Genomic DNA, 20,122 nt, shown 5'->3' with positions numbered 1-20,122 from the left:
ATTTATGATGAAATCTTTTTACTGGACATGTTTAACCCCTTCACACCTAAGGGTAAAACAAATCTAAATGCCTAAGCACAATTTTGCAATGTTGACATGTGTTAGTAAAACCATACATATCATCACAACTACTTTGTAGATCCAGGTGAATTATACCTTGTTTTTTTCAGGACAAATTGGGCTTTCGTTTGGTGGTAAATGGTATTGGATATCTCCTGATTTTTTTTTAATATCAAAAGGAAAACTGGCCTAAAATAGTAAAAAAAATATATTTTTTTATTTAGCTGTGTTTTTCTTGTTGCTACCATAACCTACCACCAAAGAACAACCCAAAATAAATTCTCCAGCTCTTGATGATCGCAGCGTTACCATATATGTGTATGTTATTTGTTGTTTGTACCCGTAGTACAGCCCAGAAACAATAGTGCGCATTTTGTTTTTGTCTTTTTTTTACCTATAACACACTGACATTGACACTGATACCAGTTTTTTTTTTAAATCCTGACCTTTGACCCTGACCCAAACAATAACCCTGGCACTGAACTAGATCAAAACTTGATCTAGGTATTTTTTCTTTATTTTTTAATATTTATTTATCTTTTTCTTACACAAACATTTTTTTCTCTATGCCAGGAGTTATAGAGATATAATGTATCTCTTTTCTCCATTCATAGAGAGAGAAAAAGAACAGGGGGCCGGGCTGCACAGTTACTGATCACTGTGATAGCCAATCAGAGGCTATCACAGCGATCATGTGACCCGGGATTGGGAGTCCTGCGTCTCGATTGTTAGAATGGGACCCGGGGCTCTCGGTGACACTGCGGTCTTTGTGCTGGGAGCACGCAGTGAGGCACGCTCCCAGCACAAAGACAGGTACGCAAATATGCGGCCCCACGGAAAAAAGCCCAGTTCCGTGAGGCCGCATATTTGTGTGACGTCGGCGTCAAGGGGTTAATAGCAAAAAGTCAAAAATACTGTTTTTAATCAAAATTGTTGGTCTTTTTTTATAGTGTAAAAAACGAAAACCGTGCAGGTGATCAAATACCATCGATTTCCCATTTGTGGGAAAAAAAGGGCATACATTTAATTTGGGTGCAGTGTTGCATGACTGCGCAATTGTCAGTTAAAGTAATGCAGTGGCGTATCGCAAACAATGGCCTGGTCAGGAAGGGTGGTAAATCCTCTGGAGGGCAAGTGGTTAAGGTTTGACACGTTGGGTATCTATTTACTCGGTGCAACCTCATCTTCTGTTACCAAAAATATGGGTAATGTATTGCCTTTTTGTGCCCTAAAGTCAACCCAGGTGTGTTTCTTATATCTTTGTGGCAATATCTTGTGATGTGAAAAATTGGAACTGTCATTTTATTCTCTAGGGTATTTGCTTTCAGAAAATATATAATGTTTTGGGGATGGGGGGGGGGGTTTATGTAATCTACAGGCCTAAAATTATTCTTTACACATGTGCAAAAAAACACAAAAAAGTCTCTGGCAGCGAAAGGGATAATGGATAAGTTCACCTTTGGGAACATATTACATGTTCATGTTTTTAGGGTGGAACATACATGTTCCCATTCCTGCAGTGGCTCGGCGATCATAGCCCTGTGTGTGACAGCAGTATAGGGAGAAGTTTGTCGTACCAGCTGTCACTTTTTGAAAAGACCGCGGCTGTGCGAGGCTCCACCCACTTAGTAGCGACATCTTTTTCAGATGTCGGCTTGTAGTTTCTGATTGAACTACCATGGCGCTGGTAAGCAGTCTGGTAGTTCATTGATTCTTACTGTCGGTGTGTTGGTGCTTGCCTGTACAATGTATGGACAGACAAATCACACTGACAGTCTGCAAGAGTCCTTCATGGCACCAGCAATCTGGTAATCACTGGTTCATTGGTTTCAAGGCTTTACAAATTAAATGCACATTTTTTTATACCGGCAAAAACATATCCTTATAACAGAGGGAACATCGGAGCTTGATTTGGCTGCTCAACATGTGCTTGCACTGAGCACCCAAGTGCTTTCGTGTGAGAAGGTAACCTGAAGGAATAGTTTTTTTTTTTCGCTCATTTGGGCCGGCACTTGATTTACTTGCTCAGTAGATGCGCTTCTGCTGAGCGTTAAGAGGAGGAGCATCCATTCGGTACTCATTACACTGCAAGGTCTCTCCCCTCTCTGTTAGTCCCCGGAGTGGTGCTGGAGATAAGCAGGGAAGTGAGAAGGAGATCTACAGTGCAGTTATTTTTTTTTTTTTTTTTTATCAGGCCAAGCAAATTGTCATGAGGGACAAGTAGATTGGGACCCTCGATTTAGTCCCTGGACAAGCAGTTTTTTCAAAATTTCCACACCCCTGCACAGACATCAGAAGTCAAGATGATATGGCTAAAATGATATTTTATTGTAAATTGTCCTACATCTTTTGCACCTTCCTGTGTTTTCTTTTTCTTAAAGGTTAAGTTCACTTTTCGTAACATGTTGTAACATGTAAAGAATGGACTGGCCCCGCTCCCCTTTGTAACAGCTAGTGAGGGATCTTCTCTCCTCCCGCTAGCTGTCACAATTTTTTTAAAAAGCGGCCGTGCGGGGCTCTGTCACTAATTCCCAGCATTTTGTGAATTAGACAACTACAAGTTCTGACAGCCTTTGTGACTGTCAACTTGAAGTTCTCAATTAATTACCACAGTGCTGTGAAGTGCCATGGTAGTTCATTGAGTCTTCTGGTCAGTAAATATCTGATTGCCGATACGGGATGTATGGGCACACAGATACACTGATAGGTGTGCAGGAGACCTGCATAACACCAGAAATCTACTGATCGCTGGTGCAATGGTTTACAACCACAGAAACAAAAAATAAATGCACATTTTTTACCTGTAAAAAAATGTGTATTTATTATTTTTTTGTTAAACAGTGAACTTATCCTTTGTTATACATGTCACCTTGTCCATGATGTTGGGATAGCTGCAGGGGAATCTATACTACATAGAGAAGCCTGGCTTTAATTATGATGTTTTATGGCTGAAGATCCCTGCTTTTAATAAATGTTTAGCACAGAATTTTACAAGCACAGACCTGGTTTGTTTCTTATATTTTTAAACATAATGTAATACATTTTTGCATTTTCTATGCTTGAGAGTTCTTCCTGTGCTTTGTGTACAGATGCATAGGTTAAAGTGGTTGTAAATCTTAGATATGAAATATGAATAAAGCATATTCCTCTATAGTGTGTATTTGTCTCAATACAGAGCACTAAGTATCACTTCTGTCTGCTGAATCGTTCCTTTGCTATCAGCACGAATAATTTCCAACACGTTTTCCTGACACAATGAGAAACATGGAAAAGGGAGGAACCTCCAGCAGAGTGACAGCCTCAGCTCTGTTTCCGTGTGGAGGGGGTGTCTCTCTTCCCTCCAATCAGCTCGCAGAGCTTTCCTCACGGATATAACTTCAGCTCCCCACCCCCTGCTTTTCAGAGCTGAAAGATCCTGTGTAAATTCTGTACTTTGAATGTAGGGGAAAGATGGCCATAGATAACCAGGTACAACTTATGTAGGAAGATTTGTTTAATCTCTGTGTATTACCTGAGGCCAGTCACTTCTCTGGGTATATGTGAGGGATTACAACCACTGGGCTTCTTTTTCAATCATTACTTCTTCCATATTAGCAAATATTTTTAATACTGATTTTTCTAATGAATTTGTGCAAATCTATAGAGGTCTTAAACTTATTGATATTCTTGGGCGGGGTATATTTTAATCCTAAATTTAACACTGCCATCTTCTGACTAGTGAATGTGGCGTCACTAAGATTAAAAATACCGGAGCCTATACCTCTCTTTTCCTTTTCACTCCCCTTGTCTCCTCTGAATGTATTCTTCTTTTCTATATTGTTGGTTTTGTATATATTTGTTGTCCATAGGTATTATTTGAAGGAACAAATAGGCCAATCCTAGGGTATATATTTTATTAATTTATCTGTTTTTGTATTTAGCATATGGGATGAATACATATTTTAAGTAGGATTAATCCAAAAGCATTGAACAAGTAGGATAACAATGTATTATATGCCTATGTTCATACGTATTTGAATATGAGGTGTAGCAGAGGCTACTTACCAAGCGAGGGCATGATTCAACAGTGCTCATAAGCCTAATGTACTATTTAGATGATTATGCCCATTTAGTAATGTTTATGTACAGTATGAAATCTAATATTGTTTAAATTAATAATGTGATTTAACATTTGATTTATGCCACTTAACTATATGGTTATTTGTTATAATTCCATGTATGTTAATGAAGGGTTTACTTCCTGACGTGGGTTGTACAAATGAGGGTGCAGGAAGTTGGGTGGAGTAGGTGGAGTCTTAACATTGCTTAAATATGTTCACCACGACCTCTGGCCTCTGAGGACAGCCAATAGGAGGGGCAAAACACATCAGTGGACGAGAGCTGTGGTGACGTAGTATCCGCTAGTGCGCCACTTCCGGTTTGTCAATCTCAATGCATGGCATTATTTTACTGATGAGTGGAATATATACTTTTATCTGGAATTTTTTAATAAACGGTATTATACTATGTGAAACAGTAAAACAGCGCAAAACATGAAATAAATAAAAAATAATTATACAAAATCATAATAAATTCTGTGGTTATATAAGGGGGGGGAAGGAATTATCAGGGAAAAAACCCACACTATGCTGTATCCACTAATAACAGGTTTGACCCCTTGAGAAGTTGTCAACAATCCCCATCAAGAACTTACCCCACCCTCAGGGAGGGGATTTTATAAGAAGAGACTATGGACCATCACCATGGAGGGGAAGATGTGGTCCCCAAAGCAGGGGAAGGGGGGGACCTTATTTTTCCCCCATGGAGAAGAAGGGGGGAGAATGGAGACCAGATCCCCTCATGGCACATACAGGCCCATACATGGGAAACATGGAAAGAGAAGAAGGTGCAGGGGGGGGGGGGGGGGGAGAGGAAAAAGAAAAAGGGAGACCTAAATCAAGGCATTTTCAACCTCAGTGAGCATCAGTTCACTGAGGAGGAACTAAGGGTGTTATCTTTGGGACTTAAATTTGCCCCGGATAAAGAACTAGACAGATTGGAAACATGTGGATTTTCAGAAGTTTATTAGAAAACTCAACAAAAAAATATCGGAATAAAAAAGTTAATTGTGGCGTTAGGGATGATGGTCCCAAAGTACACACTAACTTAAGAAATAAATCAATTTTTAATCCCAAGATTAGTAATAATTGTGTAAACACTTAAAAAAAATTGAGGAATTGAATAGGTTGGTAGGGGATATAGAGACCTATGAGGTGCTTAAAATAAACCCCACTAATAAGTATAAAGCAAAGTTGAAAAAATGAATAAATTTAGGTAAAAAAGAAGGATTTCTTAATAAAAAAAGAAAGCAGGTATCTGGTTCCCAATACTTCAGTTACTCCAGTCATTTATCAATTGCCAAAAATTCATAAAGATGTGGCTAAACCACCAGGGAGGCCTATAGTCAGTGGGGTAGACTCCCTTTTTGCCAGAGTGGGTGACTATCTTGACCAATTTTTGCAACCTCTAGTACAAGAGTTTCTGGCCTTAGAGATAGCAGTGATCTCATTAATATTCTCAAAGGAGTGGAGGTTGGTGCTAATTGTGTATTGCAAGCATAGACGTCAATTCCTTATATACGAATATTTGACATAAAGACACCCTAGTGGCAGTTGAGTGGTCTTTGAGAAAAAATAATTCACTTAACAATGGCCAGAGAGAATTCTTACTTATTGCAAACCCTGGATTTGACTATGAGCTATAATTTGTTTTTGGCACGATGGCAAATTTTACAGGCAGAAAACCGGAGTTGCAATGGGTGCTAAATATGCACCCTCTGTTGCTAATGTGTTTGAGTAAATGGGAACATGAATTGGTATTTAACAATAGGAGATCGGAGCTTAAATTGGATAGAAGGTTCATAGATGACATCTGCATTGTATGGGAAGGAATGCAGGAATCTCTGGAGGAATTCATTAGAAGTATGGGGACTAATCAATATAACATCTCATTCACTGCAAATCTAAGCACTCATTCTATTGATTTTTTAGATTTAACCATTTTGAAACGGGGTTAAACTTTGTACAAGAACTCATTTTAAAAAAGTGGATAGGAATGGATACATTCCTACACAAAGTTATCATCAGGGATGGTTGAAGGCTATCCCTAAAAGTCAGTTTGTAAGACTGAAGCGGAACTGTGACAATGAGGTTGATTTTGACGATCAACCAAATGTTCTAATGCAGAGATTTGAGGAAAAGGGGTATAAGACGCATAGCCTTAATAAGATCAGGGAACAGGTGAGGAATATGATCAGAGACGAATTATTGGTGAAGAGGGATAAGAAAGTGGATAAATTTGACTTAGCCTTCATCACGGGTTTTTCTAGGCAATATAAAGTCATGGAGGGAATTATTAGGAAGCACTAGCCAATTTTATTACAAGATGATATACCAGGTAAAATGTTACCCAAGGGACCTCGATTCATTTATAAAAGACCACCCACCCTAAGAACCAAACTTGTAAAAAATGTTCGGGGCCCACCTTTAAAAAGAGTGACCTTTCTTGATCAGGTGGGTTTTTTTTAAATGCAGATGTTTGGCTTGTAGGAATATGAAAGGGGACCCTAATACAAAAAAATGAACACAATTTCAGTCGCAGAGTAGTGGGGAAGTGTTTAATATTCATAAATTTTTATCTTGTGGAAGTACCCATGTAACTTACCTTTTAGAGTGCCCGGATCACTTACAGTATGTGGGAGAACCACTAAAAATTGTCTACTAGATTGGGAGAACACACTAAGAATATAAAAAGGGGTTTAAACATCACAGTTTATCCAATCATTTTAGGAAGTTCCACAATAAGGATCCATCTGCCTTGAGATTAAGTGGGATAGGGTGGAACTCCACTGGCATGGGGGTAATTTGACCAAAACAATCTAAAAAAAATTTAACAAAATGGTTTCTGTCATTAAAAACATTGACCCCCTAAACGGCTCAATGTTGAAATTGATTTAAATTGTTTTTTTATCTGATTGGTAGTTTTTTATTGTTCCCCATTTATATAGATGGATGGGTCCATTATATTTACACATATTATGTTTTTTTATTTGTATGTGTTGTGTTTTTATATTGATAAATATTATTATTGAATTTTTATTAATATTACATGCATCATCTCTGGTGACACTCATGGTGTGTGAACAATATGTTTGCATAGGTTTTATGTCAGAGATTTGTGATGGTTTTATTTATTACACAATGTTGATTTTAATTTAACCCGTTGCCGACCAGCCACAGTACACATACTGCGGCAGGGTGGCACCGCTGTGCAAAATCACATTTATAAACGTGATTTTGCATATCAGGTAGGGGGCGCGCGTGAGGCACGTGACCGTCCTACCCGTGCAGCCGATCGCGGCCATGGGTGTCAATCACTGGGTCCCAGCCGGTAATTACCCGCTGGGTCCCGGCGATTGCCGCCAAACAGTGACACAGAGCACAGCTGCATTGTTCTCAGTGCAGCTCTGCTCCGTCAGTTCCCAGCTCACTGTCCCGGACAGCAGAGATTACCTTTCTGGGACAGCGTGCAACAGTGAAGTACACACCCCCCGCCCACTAGTAAAACACTCCCCTCACACAGTTAACCCTTTGATTGCCTAAAAAAGTTAACCCCTTCCTCCCCAGTGCCATTAGTACAGTGTCAGTGTTTTTTTTTTCGCACTGATCACTGTATTGGTATCACTGGGGATGTCAGTGACCCCAAGTCAGTTCCCCCCCTAGTGTCAGAATGTCCGCCGCAGTCCTGCCATAAGTCGCTGATCCCCGCCATTATTTGTATAAAACAAAATTAAAAATCCAGTATCTATACCGCCATTTGTAAACGCTATAACTTTCATGTAAACTAATTAATTTACACAGATTTTTTTTGTAGCAAAGACATGGCGCAGAATACATTTTGACCGAAATGTATGCCGAAATGTTTTACATTTTTTTACTGGACATGTTTTATAGCAAAAAGTCCAAAATATTGTTTTTTTTTTCTCAAAATTGTCAGCCTTTTTTTTTATAGCGCAAAAAAATGAAAAATGCACAGGCGATCAAATACCACCGAAAGAAAGCTCAATTTGTAGGGAAAAAAAGGACATAAAATTTAATTTGGGTGCAGTTTTGCATGACCGCGCAATTGTCAGTTAAAGTAACGCAGCGATGTAACACAAACTGCTTCTGCAACCGCTTCCTGACCGCCCTATGGCAGAAATACTGCTACAGGGCGGCATGAGTGCACTAAATCACATATATACACGTGATTTGCGCTCCTGCAGTGTTCACGCCCCTCCCAGATAGTGTCAGATTGCCCGTCATCACATTTAACCCCTTGATTGTTAGGAACACGCTCATGCACAATAAACCTCCATTGCTAGTATAGTGTCTGAACAGATCGATATATTTGATCAGATCAGCACTATACCAGCCTTCACATTGGTATAGTGTCCCCAAAAACGCAGCGTTATTGGGATCAGCCCCGACACCTGCCAGCACCTGTGTTTAGCCCCTACGCTTACCCCCTCCTTATCCCCCAGCAAGTGCAGTGTCAGTAGGTCACTGTCACTTGATACATTACACACAAAACTGCAGTGTTGGCAGAATCAGGCCTGATCTCTGTTAGTACAAGCTGGTGCAGTGGCGAGCACAAGTATTGTCCCGCAACCACCAAGAATTCGCACACAGGCCTGTAGAGCTCCTAGTATCCTTCCGGATGTGCTTGCAATTCCCAATTGACAGCCCACAAATTCTGCAGCAATCGTACTTCCCCCATTTACTGTCCAACCCAGAATTCAGTTGGAAACAGCAAATTTAACTCCTCCTCTTGATATTTTGAGCCGTTTTTCACGGAATATCTGTATGCGTTGATTGTGGATCAAAGCAATTTATATGCACAACAATTTATCGCCGCCAACCCAAATTCAAACCTTGCCAGACCAGTTGCATGGAAACTCATTACGGTTTTCGAATTGACATTTTTTTTGGGGCCTAACCCTCAACATGGGCATTACTAAAAAAAATTAATTGCGGTTGTATTGGTCCGCAGGATGATGCCTACAGCTGCAGGCATCATCCTGGTATCATTTTTTTCAGCTGGCGATCGGCTTTCATGTAAAAGTAATCCTAGTGGCTAATTAGCTGCAGGATTGTTTTTACAAGCAGCGGGCGATGATGCCCCCCTCTCCCGCTGCCTTCCAAGGCCTTCTCGGGCAGTCCCGTGCCATCGAGGGAACCTAAGAATGCAGCCGGTGTTTCTGCCAGCCGACCATAGAGCTGATTGGAGACCAGAGTGGTGCCAATCATCTCTATAGTCTAAGAATTTGGAAGCTACAAGCATTTCATCACTTCAGTTTTGCAGGATATAAACCGCGCCATTTGTAAATTGGGAAAGCATCTGATCACACCGATCTTGGTTTGATTAGATAATGTATGGGCAGAGGAGATATCCAGAGTCTGATAGACCCCAGATTTCTAAAAAAAAAATATATGACAATGCCCATTGAAATTATAGGGGATATTTGCATTCCCTGTGATAGCATTAAAAGTGATCAAAAAATTAAAAAAGGTATAGTGTAAAAATAATAAAAAAAAATTAAAAACTCGCCCCTCCCATGCACGCACACCTGTGTGCACAAGCGTTGACCCTGTGCCGGTAAGTAAACAGCAGTTGCACCATGCATGTGAGGTATCACTGTAAACTTCAGATCAAGGGCAGTAATTCTAACACTAGACCTCCTCTGTAAATCTAAAATGGTAGCTTTTAAAGCATTGCCTATGGATATTAAAAATGTATGCAGTGTGTCACCATTGCACGGGGCATGCGCAGCTTTAAAGCATGTCATGTTTGGTATCTGTTTACTTGGCATACTATAATCTTTTAGATTTTAGCCAATATACTGTGTTTTTGTGCATTAAAAGTATAAAAAAAATTTTTTTGAAAAATTGCCGCGCTAGTACTATGTGCCATAAAAAATTGAAGTACCCACCATTTTATTCACTAGGGTGTCTGCTTTAAAAAAATATATAATGTTTGGGGGTTTAAATTAATTTCCTAGCAAAAAATACTGATTTTTTTCATGTGAACAAAAAGAGTCAGAAAAGGCTTGGTCTTCAGGTGGTTATGATGTGTGGCATAAACTTCTAATGCTGGACATAAAACGCCCCCACCCCCCAAAAACGACCCCTTTATGGAAAGTAGACACCCCAAACTATTTGCTGAGAGGCAAGTTGAATCAATAGAGGAATTTATTTTTTTGCCACAAGTTTTTGGAAAATGGCAAAAAAAAAAAAAAAAAAAAAAAAATTATATATATATATATATATATATATATATATATATATATATATATATATATATTTTTTTTTTTTTTTTACACAAAATTGTCACTTAAATTATTTACTGCTCACACATGCCATGGGTATATGTGGAATTACTCCCCAAAATACATTCTGCTACTTCTCTATAATGTGAGTAGATTGAGCACTATTTTATTCAATTAAAAGTCTTTGCAATATTCCACTATTGGTTCTCCTTTGTCTTCCTATATAACACATCGTTATGAGGGGAAATCCCTTTTGAAGTTGGATGTAAGGAAGCTCTTGTATATGGAGGAGACTATGGAGAGGAAATTTTCCCTGGGAATTGGAGGATAATATTGTATCCATAAAGTGCAATTTATTCTTATCTCTGGTGAGTGCGGAATACATCAGTATTCACAGGAAGGTGTGGATCCGTGGAGTCTTTTCTCTGTATTACACCTATCCTAAAAAATTTTTGGAGCACTATTTGCATGTTTAAAAAGGAGATTTTCATTGTTTTTGGTTTCATCACTTTTTGTATTTGGACACAAATTTTATAATTTTTTTCATTTTGGTGGTTTTGGACATTTATTTTATAACCACAGAATTTATTATGATTGGTGTATAATTATTTTTTATTTATTTCATGTTTTGCGTTTTATTGTTTGACTGATTTTTTTTATTTTTATCAATCTTTTTGATTCTTCTCAGGGTACAGCAGCATTCACTTTCAAAATCTTCATAGTTCTTGTGGCATAGGTTGTTTTTGTATTATACTATGTGGCTACTTTTTGTATTCCCTATAAGCACCTAAATTCCTGACCGCCATATATGATCATCTTCGTGATTAAAGGGATATAGCCACATCGTGGAGGACTACAAGTGCCAGCCACATCAGGATTTTTCCCATTAATTGCATTAGATGGTGAGTGAGGGGTACCACTGGTGGGAAGAACAGTGTGTGTTTTTCTAGCACTTAAGAGGATTACAGCACAGTCACACGATTATTCACAGTGAATGGACTTTATGAGGAATTACCGTATTTTTCGCTCCATAAGACGCACTTTTTTCCCCCAAAAAAAGGGGGGAAAATGTCAGTGCGTCTTATGGAGTGAATATAAAGCGGCCGGTCCGGTATTTCCGCCGCCACCATGTCAGAATACCGGGCCGGCCACTCAGCTGTTCTCTGCGGCAGGAACTCACCTGTTCCTCGGTCCAGCACAGTAGTCTTCCCGCCCCGGCATCTGTGACAGCCGGGTGCCCACTGCGCATGCGCTGCGCTTTGTGAATGGTCCGGTGTCTTCTGGGACACGACAGGTCCCAAAAGACGCCGGGCCATTCACAAAGCGCAGTGCTTCTCGCGCATGAGCAGTGGGTACCTGGCTGTCAAAGTCGTGTCACAGTATAGGAAGGAGAACTCTGCGGAAGTGGGAGCGGGTACCTGTCAAATTCAGGTACCCGCTCCCCCTCCCTCCCTAAAGTTCCGCAGTGTCTGGTCATGCCCTGTACTGTCCGCAGTCTCTGGTCATCCCCTACTGTCCGCAGTCTCTGGTCATCCCCTGTACTGTCCGCAGTCTCCTGGTCCATCTCCTGTAAAGTGTCCGCAGTCTCTGGTCCATCTCCTGTACTGTGTCCGCAGTCTCTGGTCCATCTCCTGTACTGTGTCCGCAGTCTCTGGTCCATCTCCTGTACTGTGTCCGCAGTCTCTGGTCCATCTCCTGTACTGTGTCCGCAGTCTCTGGTCCATCTCCTGTACTGTGTCCGCAGTCTCTGGTCCATCTCCTGTACTGTGTCCGCAGTCTCTGGTCCATCTCCTGTACTGTGTCCGCAGTCTCTGGTCCATCTCCTGTACTGTGTCCGCAGTCTCTGGTCCATCTCCTGTACTGTGTCCGCAGTCTCTGGTCCATCTCCTGTACTGTGTCCGCAGTCTCTGGTCCATCTCCTGTACTGTGTCCGCAGTCTCTGGTCCATCTCCTGTACTGTGTCCGCAGTCTCTGGTCCATCTCCTGTACTGTGTCCGCAGTCTCTGGTCCATCTCCTGTACTGTGTCCGCAGTCTCTGGTCCATCTCCTGTACTGTGTCCGCAGTCTCTGGTCCATCTCCTGTACTGTGTCCGCAGTCTCTGGTCCATCTCCTGTACTGTGTCCGCAGTCTCTGGTCACTTCCTGTACTATGTCTGCAGTCCATTGGTTCAGAATATTTTTTTTTTTGCTTGTTTTTCTCCTCTAAAACCTAGGCGCGTCTTATGGTCAGGCACGTCTTATGGAGCGAAAAATACGGTATATGAAACACTGTATATGATGGTATATTATGTTTAGGCAGCACTCAACTACTATTATTGTTTAAATGATTTATTGCTCACACAAGCAATGGGTATATGTGGAATTACTCACCAAGATACATTTTGCTACTTCTCCCGAGCACAGTTGCAAGAAAAAGTATGTGAACCCCTTGGGATTACGTGGAGTTTTGCATGAATTGGGCATGAAATGTGCTCTGAACGTCATCTAAGTCACAACAATAGAAGAACAGTCTACTGAACATAATACTACACAAACATTAGATGTTGCCATGGTTTAATTGCACATAACATGTAAACATTCACAGTGCAGGGAGGAAAAAGTATGTGAGGCCCTAGCTTAATGACTTCTCCCAGAGCTAATTGGAGCCAGGAGTGAGCCAACCTTGACTCCAATCAGTGTGATGATATTGGATGTGTTGCTGACAGCTGTCCTGCCCTTAAAAAGCACACACCTGTTTTGGGTTTACTGGTTTCAAGAAGCACTGTCTGATGTGAACCATGCCTCGCAGAATAGAGCTCTCAGAAGACCTACGATCGAGAATTGTTGACTTGCATGAAGCTGGAAAGGGTTACAAAAGTATCTCCAAAAGCCTTGATGTTCATGTGTCCACGGTAAGACAGACTGTCTACAAATGGAGAAAGTTTAGCACTGTTGCTACTCTCCCTAGGCGTGGTCGTCCTGTAAAAATGACTGCAAGAGCACAGCACAGAATGCTGCATGAGGTAAAGAAGAATCCCAGAGTGTCAGCTAAAGACCTACAGAAATCTCTGGCACATGCTAACATTTTTGTTGACACATCTACAATAAGGAAAACATTAAACAAGAATGGAGTACATGGAAGGACACCACGGAGGAAGCCATTGCTGTCCAAAAAGAATATTGCAGCACGTTTGAAGTTTGCAAAAGAGCACCTGGATGTTCCACAGCACTACTGGCAAAATATACTGTGGACAGATGAAACCAAGATTGAGTTGTTTGGGAAGAACACACAACACTATGTGTGGAGAAAAAAAAGGCACAGCACACCAACATCAAAACCGCATCCCCACTGTAAAACATGGCGGAGGGAGCATCATGGTTTTGGGCTGCTTTGCTGCCTCAGGGCCTGGACGGATTGTTGTCATTGATGGGAAAATGAATTCCAGAGTTCATCAAGACATTTTGCAGGAAAACGTACGACCATCTGTCCGCCAACTGAAGCTCCGCAGAGGATGGGTGATGCAACAGGACAATGACCCAAAGCATACAAGTAATTCAACAAAACAATGGCTGCAACAGCACAGAATACGCCTTCTGGAGTGGCCCAGTCAGAGTCCTGACCTCAACCCGATTGAAATGCTGTGGCATGACCTTAAGAGAGCGATTCACACCAGACATCCCAAGAATATTGCTACACAAACAGTTTAGTGAAGAGGAGTGGTCCAAAATTACTCCAGATCGTTGTGCAGGTCTGATCTGCAACTACAGGAAACTTTTGGTTGAGGTTATTGCTGCCAAAGGAGGGTCAACCAGTTATTAAGTCCAAAGGTTCACATACTTTTTCCTCCCTGCACTGTGAATGTTTACATGTTATGTGCAATTAAACCATGGCAACATCTAATGTTTGTGTAGTATTATGTTCAGCAGACTGTGTTCTTCTATTGTTGTGACTTAGATGACGTTCAGAGCACATTTTATGCCCAATTCATGCAAAACTCCACGTAATCCCAAGGGGTTCACATACTTTTTCTTGCAACTGTATATCCCCACATGTGAGAGACTTTTTTGGCAGTCTAGCCAAGTAAAAAAAAAAACAAACAAAAAAAAAAAACCTGCTTTATATAACAAGTGCATTAAATATTTGTTTTGCAATATGCAGCACTTAAATCTGGTGTCATTTTTACATTCTTTTTTTTTTTTTGCAATTTAACACTACACCAGAGGGAGATTGTTCTGTGAATGAAGGCACACAGAAAAACTGAAACTATGAAAACATTCTAGTGGGTCTTAACTCACAGAACAATTGCAGTCTAGTACAATGTTACCTGCATTCCTGAACTAAGTGCATAACATCTGCACACTGATACATTGCTTTCTTGGCTCCATGCACACTAGTGTTTTTTTAAGCTCAAAAAATGCTGGAAAAAACGCTGGATAAAAAACACTGGTAATAGCATTTTTTAGTAGCGTTTTAGTATTTTTTAGGAGCGTTAGTGTTTTATTAGCCTTTTTACAGTATATGTGGAACAAAAAAAAAAGTTTGAAAAAAAGCGAATAGTAGTGTTTTTTTCCTGCTGGAAAAAAGCTCCAAAAAATTCTACAAAAATTTTTTTTTCCTGCTCTTAGATGAAGGTCAAAAAACACAAATCGCCTAAAAGTAGTGTGCATGGACATATAGGATGACAATATTTAGCTTCTAGGAGCATAAAAAATGCTAATAGCTTCCAGGAGCTTAAAAGAACACTAGTGTGCATAGAATCTAAAACCTACTGAGCAGCACAGAGTTCCCCTCATTGTTATTTGTACATTCCTAAAAGATCCACTGCCCAATACCCTGAATCAAATATCAAATTTTTTGGTGAATTGACTTTAATGATTTATCTCATTACCGAAAGTGCAGTATTTCCCTTTAATTCAATATTTAATTTGGTGAACTGACTCCTTTATTCTGACACCACAATCTGGAGCAATATCATTTTTTTTGGTAGCCAAGTGATACAGTTCCTGAGATTGATATTGGTAGTCATTGATACACTTTCTTTAATTCCAGCACCAACTCTCTCTGCTTCCAGATGCAGATGGTAAGTTGTTCGTACTGCTACCAGAACACAAGGCCATTTACTGCATGTAGCTTATGCTACTACAGTCCATTACAGCTCGGCCCAAGTATTTTTTAAAGTGAAATTAAACCTGGAATTCTACTTTAGTGAGGGCTGATTGATAGCACTCATTTTTAGTGGCAGGCACATGCTGGAGATGATCGCCATCATTCAGCATAGTAGGTGGGTCAGCTCCATTCATGAAGTGCTAAACTGTAGTCAAAGCAATATTAAACCCAAAAGTTAAAATGTATTGTATTGCCGCTTACCAATTCTTAAATGTGATGTCTGCATTAGTTTCCTTTTTTTTTAGGCTAATTCATTTTTTTTTCTTCTAATTCATCTGGTGACCGGGTTCGTAAGTCTGTTGTTTTTCAAACAACAAGCTCTCTTCCAGATGTATCAGTTTATAGGAATGGGACTAACCATTCAACACTGGTAGGGGGGCTTACACTGATCAGCTTTTATTTATTCATGAAAAACCTTTATCCTGAACATGAAAAAACTGTTTGCTTTAAGTGATTATAAAACATTAGCTGGAGTTCAGCTTCAATCAGTATTAAACCAAAAACCAAAAGTGTAATATATTGCAGCTTACCAATCATTAGATGTTTTGTTTTTTAGGCTTTTTTTCCCTTCTGTTTTCACCTGGTGATCTGGCCAGTAACACAATGTATTATGGTGCCCCCACTCTGGATGAATGAGTACGGGGGGCACAGCAGACAATAGTATTGTTAGTTGGGGGTGGCAGGAGGAGGGTAGCATTAAATATACTAGCAGATTTAGATATTTAGATATACTTACAAACTGAAAGTGGCTGTACATATACCCAGTAAAAATGACTGGCCTCGGGTGATATCCAGTGATGAAACAAATCCACCTTCATAAGTTGTACCTGTTTATCTGAAGTATTCTCTACCAGTCAGTCCAGAATTTATACAGCTTTTCTGAGCTTTCAGAAATGTGGAGACAAGAGCTGAAGTTACATTTGGCAGAGCTCAATGAAAAGAGCTGACGGCTGATTGGAGGAAAGGGACACCCCCTTTCCCCTTCACACAGCACACAGGAACAGAGCTGATACTGTCAATCACAGGCTGTGTACCAAAGTACCCTCCCTGTCACTTTTTACCTCTTGGTGTCAGGGAAACTTGTCAGAAATGACTTGTGAAGATAGCAGAGAAACAGGGTAGCGGAGAGAAATGAGAGTACACATTATAGAAGGATGTGCTTTGTTCACATTTCATGAACACAACACAGAAATGGGAGTTCTTCAAAAAGACTGTATGCGAACACACTGCAAAATAAATTCCCATGGACAACAAGTTTAAAAGGCTAAAAATCAAACCTATGTGGCTTACAGCCAAAGTTAAAAAAGCTATGGATAATAAGAAAAGAACTTTGATTAAATATAAAAATGAAGGTACGCTATAATTGTTTAGACGTTACAAAGAGTATAACAGAATATGAAAAAGGAAATAAAGGTCGCAAAAATTGAAAACGAACGACAGATTGCAAAGGATAGCAGGACCAACCCCCAAAAATTTCTTCAAATATATTAATAGTAACAAGGTCTGGTCCAAGCATGTAGGCCCTTTACAAAATAATCTAGAGTGGGTGACTGGGGACAAAGAGAAGGCAAATTTATTAAATACCTTCTTCAGCTCTGTAATCCAGAAATATTTAGACAGAATAAAGGTGAATAAAGCACCTGGACCGGATGGCATACACCCACGGGTCCTTAAAGAATTGAGCTCTGTCATTTCAAAGCCATTGTTTCTCATTTTTATGGACTCTTTAATGACTGGCATAGTACCACTGGATTGGCGTAAGGCCAATGTGGTGTCAATATTTAAAAAGGGGTCAAAATCTTTACCAAGTAATTATAGACCTGTTAGTATAACTTCTATAGTTGGTAAGATACTGGAGAGTTTAATAAAAGACCACATAGATGAGTTCTGGCTGGAAAAGAAATATTTTAAGCAACAGACAGCATGGATTCATGAAAGACAGAAGGGGGTTGATTTACTAAAACTGGAGAGTGCAAAATCTAGCGTCGCTGTGCTCGGTAGCCAATCAGCTTCTAACTTCAGATTGTTCAATTAAGCTTTGCCAATAAAACCTGGCAACTGATTGGTTTCTCTGCAGAGCTGGACCAGATTTTGCACTCTCCCGTTTTAGTAAATCAACCCCAAGTTGTCAAACAAATCTGATTTCTTTTCATGAGGAGGTGAGCAGAACCTTGGACAGAGGGGTGGCTGTGGACGTGGTATACTTGGATTTTGCAAAAGCGTTTGACACAGTTCCCCACACACGGCTAATGTGTACAGTAAAGTATATGGGCTTGGAAAATTCTGTATGTAAATGGATAGAAAACTGGCTAAAAGATCGTATTCAGAGTAGTAGTTAATTATTCATACTCTGAATGGTCTAGGGTTGTCAGTGGTGTACCCCAAGGTTCAGTGCTGAGACCCTTACTTTTTAATATATTTATAAATGATATAGGGTCTGGGATTAAAAATCCCATTTCAGTCTTTGCAGATGACACCAAGCTGTGCAGTGGAATAACGTCCATACAGGATGTCTTCAATTTACAAGCCGACCTCAATGTACTGTTTATTTGGGCAACTATGTGGCAAATGAGGTTTAATGTTGATAAATGTAAGCTGATGCACTTGGGGGCTAAGAATATGCATGCATCATACATACTAGGGGGGTACAACTGGGGGAATCAATGGTGAAGGATCTGGGAGTTCTGGTAGATCACAAGCTTAATAATGGCATGCAATGCCAAGCTGCCCTCCCTTACGCTACCAAAAGTGAAAGTTTTGTCTTTGTCTCATTTTTTTGCAGTATTTACGCTGAATTCAATATTTTACTTTAATAAATTGACTTTATTTTATTATATTCTATAGTTCAAAAAAAAAACAACCCACAGACATCGCATGCGATAATCATTATCACATGGACCCCACAGACAATAAAAACCCGACAGCTGCTCTAATCCCTCTTCACTATCCAAAACTAAAAAACAAAGTTGTGCCCTCTGTACTGTACGAGTTGTATTTTCGGGGGGATTTTATGTGCTTGGGTATAACTGAAATTTTTTAAACTTTTTTCTTTTTTTTATATATACACCTTTTTTTTTATTACATAAGAGACAGTCTCTCTTTAATGAGAAATCCATGGTCTTTAGAACCTTAAAAAGACTCCAGATATCTCACCTGTTCTCCAATGCAATGCAGACAGCCATAATGTCACAATATTTTACTTTCATAAATTTACTTTTTTTATTATTATGACGTGCAATAATTCCAAAAAACACAGATGTCGCATGCGATAATGGTTAGTGCATTGACCCCACAGACAACAATAAAAACCTAACAGGGGCTCTAATCACTCCACTCTATCCAAAACTATAAATTAAAGTTGTGCAAAGTTATACTGTATACGCTGTATGAAACCCCCTGAGCAGTGTTTGTGTGGGGTCCTCCATAGTCCCTGTTTGCGCAGGGACCCCCATAGACTCTGTGCGGGGTCCCCCACAGTCTGTCCCTGTGTGCATGGTCCTCCATAGTCCCTCTGTCTGCGGGGTCCTCCATAGTCCCTCTGTCTGCGGGGTCCTCCATAGTCCCTCTGTCTGCGGGGTCCTCCATAGTCCCTCTGTCTGCGGGGTCCTCCATAGTCTCCCTCTGCGCGCGGTCCCCCCCATAGTCTCCCTCTGCGTGCGGTCCCCCCCATAGTCTCCCTCTGCGCGCGGTCCCCCCCCCATAGTCTCCCTCTGCATGTGTGGGGACCCCCCACAATCCCTGTGTGTGCAGGATCCCCCACAATTCCTTTGTGCATGTGCGGGGTCCCCCATAGTCTCTCTGTGTGCAGAGTCCCCGGGTACCCCAAAGTCTCTCTGTATGTGGGGTCCCCCAGTCTGTGTGCAGGGACTCCCACAGTCCCTGTCTTCTTTCTAATGCCCCTTACCTCAGTGGTCTGTGTACAGCCGCCTCCTCAGTGATAACACTGTGATCAGTGGACTCGTCACCTAGAAGCCGGTAGGTGACCACAGAAACACTGACACGGACATGGGGTCCTCGGAGCTCCGCAAGGGCTATTTGTTTACAGCTGCTATTGGCAACCAAAGCGGCGGTGTTACATCTAATCGTGTCCCCGGCTACTACTGCTCCTTCCTACGGATCCTCCCGTCACCTGAGTGCTCGGTGTGACCAGACAGCCCGCCACCACACAGACCTGTTACCGGCTCCTTCCTGCCTGCCTCCTGGGTGAGTGACACATTACACAGAGCTCCTAGGCCCGGGCTGCACAAGTCACTGTCTGTGAGTAGCGCCCTATGTACCACACACTGTACTCCGGGGAAGAGGCTGTGAGGCGACACCTGACACCTTTCACCACAGACAGCGTGTGCCGAGTCCCTGTTCCGCCCCTTCCGGTCTCTTCTGGACCCCGCACTTCCTGTGTCCCGAGGGCTGCATGGCAACCTGAGAGGTCGGACGATTTGTGGTGAGGTGTGTCTGTGTGTACAGCCGGTAACTTTGGCTGCTTTTATTTCCAGGTAACAAGGTGGCTTTCCCATCCTTGTCATTTCCAGACAGAAGAGTGAAGGTCTGTGGAGGGGTTGCTGGTTGTTATG

The 20,122-nt window shown here is 41.0% G+C and overlaps 2 protein-coding genes across 4 annotated transcripts in view; one reads left to right on the top strand and one right to left on the bottom strand.

Moving 5' to 3' along the window:
- Positions 1-20,006, bottom strand: part of FAM227B (family with sequence similarity 227 member B) — a 526,050-nt gene extending 506,044 nt beyond the window's left edge. Inside the window, exon 1 of the mRNA XM_089670312.1 lies at positions 19,456-20,006. The gene's annotated coding sequence lies outside the window, so the exon portion shown is untranslated. The remainder of the gene's footprint in view (positions 1-19,455) is intronic.
- DTWD1 (DTW motif tRNA-uridine aminocarboxypropyltransferase 1) overlaps positions 19,619-20,122 on the top strand; it is a 30,158-nt gene continuing 29,654 nt past the window's right edge. Inside the window, exon 1 of one of the 3 annotated variants that reach the window (XM_089670316.1) lies at positions 19,619-19,754. The gene's annotated coding sequence lies outside the window, so the exon portion shown is untranslated. Of the gene's footprint in view, positions 19,755-19,858; positions 19,998-20,122 lie in introns of those variants that run through there. The other 2 variants (XM_089670314.1, XM_089670317.1) reach the window with 2 other exon arrangements.

This window comes from Staurois parvus, unplaced genomic scaffold, assembly GCF_062004578.1.
Source record: "Staurois parvus isolate SC_StPar_1 unplaced genomic scaffold, SC_StPar_1.0 ptg000089l, whole genome shotgun sequence".
In the NCBI taxonomy this organism is placed as follows: Eukaryota; Metazoa; Chordata; class Amphibia; order Anura; family Ranidae; genus Staurois; species Staurois parvus.
Note: the sequence above shows the minus strand (reverse complement) of the source record. Positions and strands in the feature narration are given on the sequence as shown.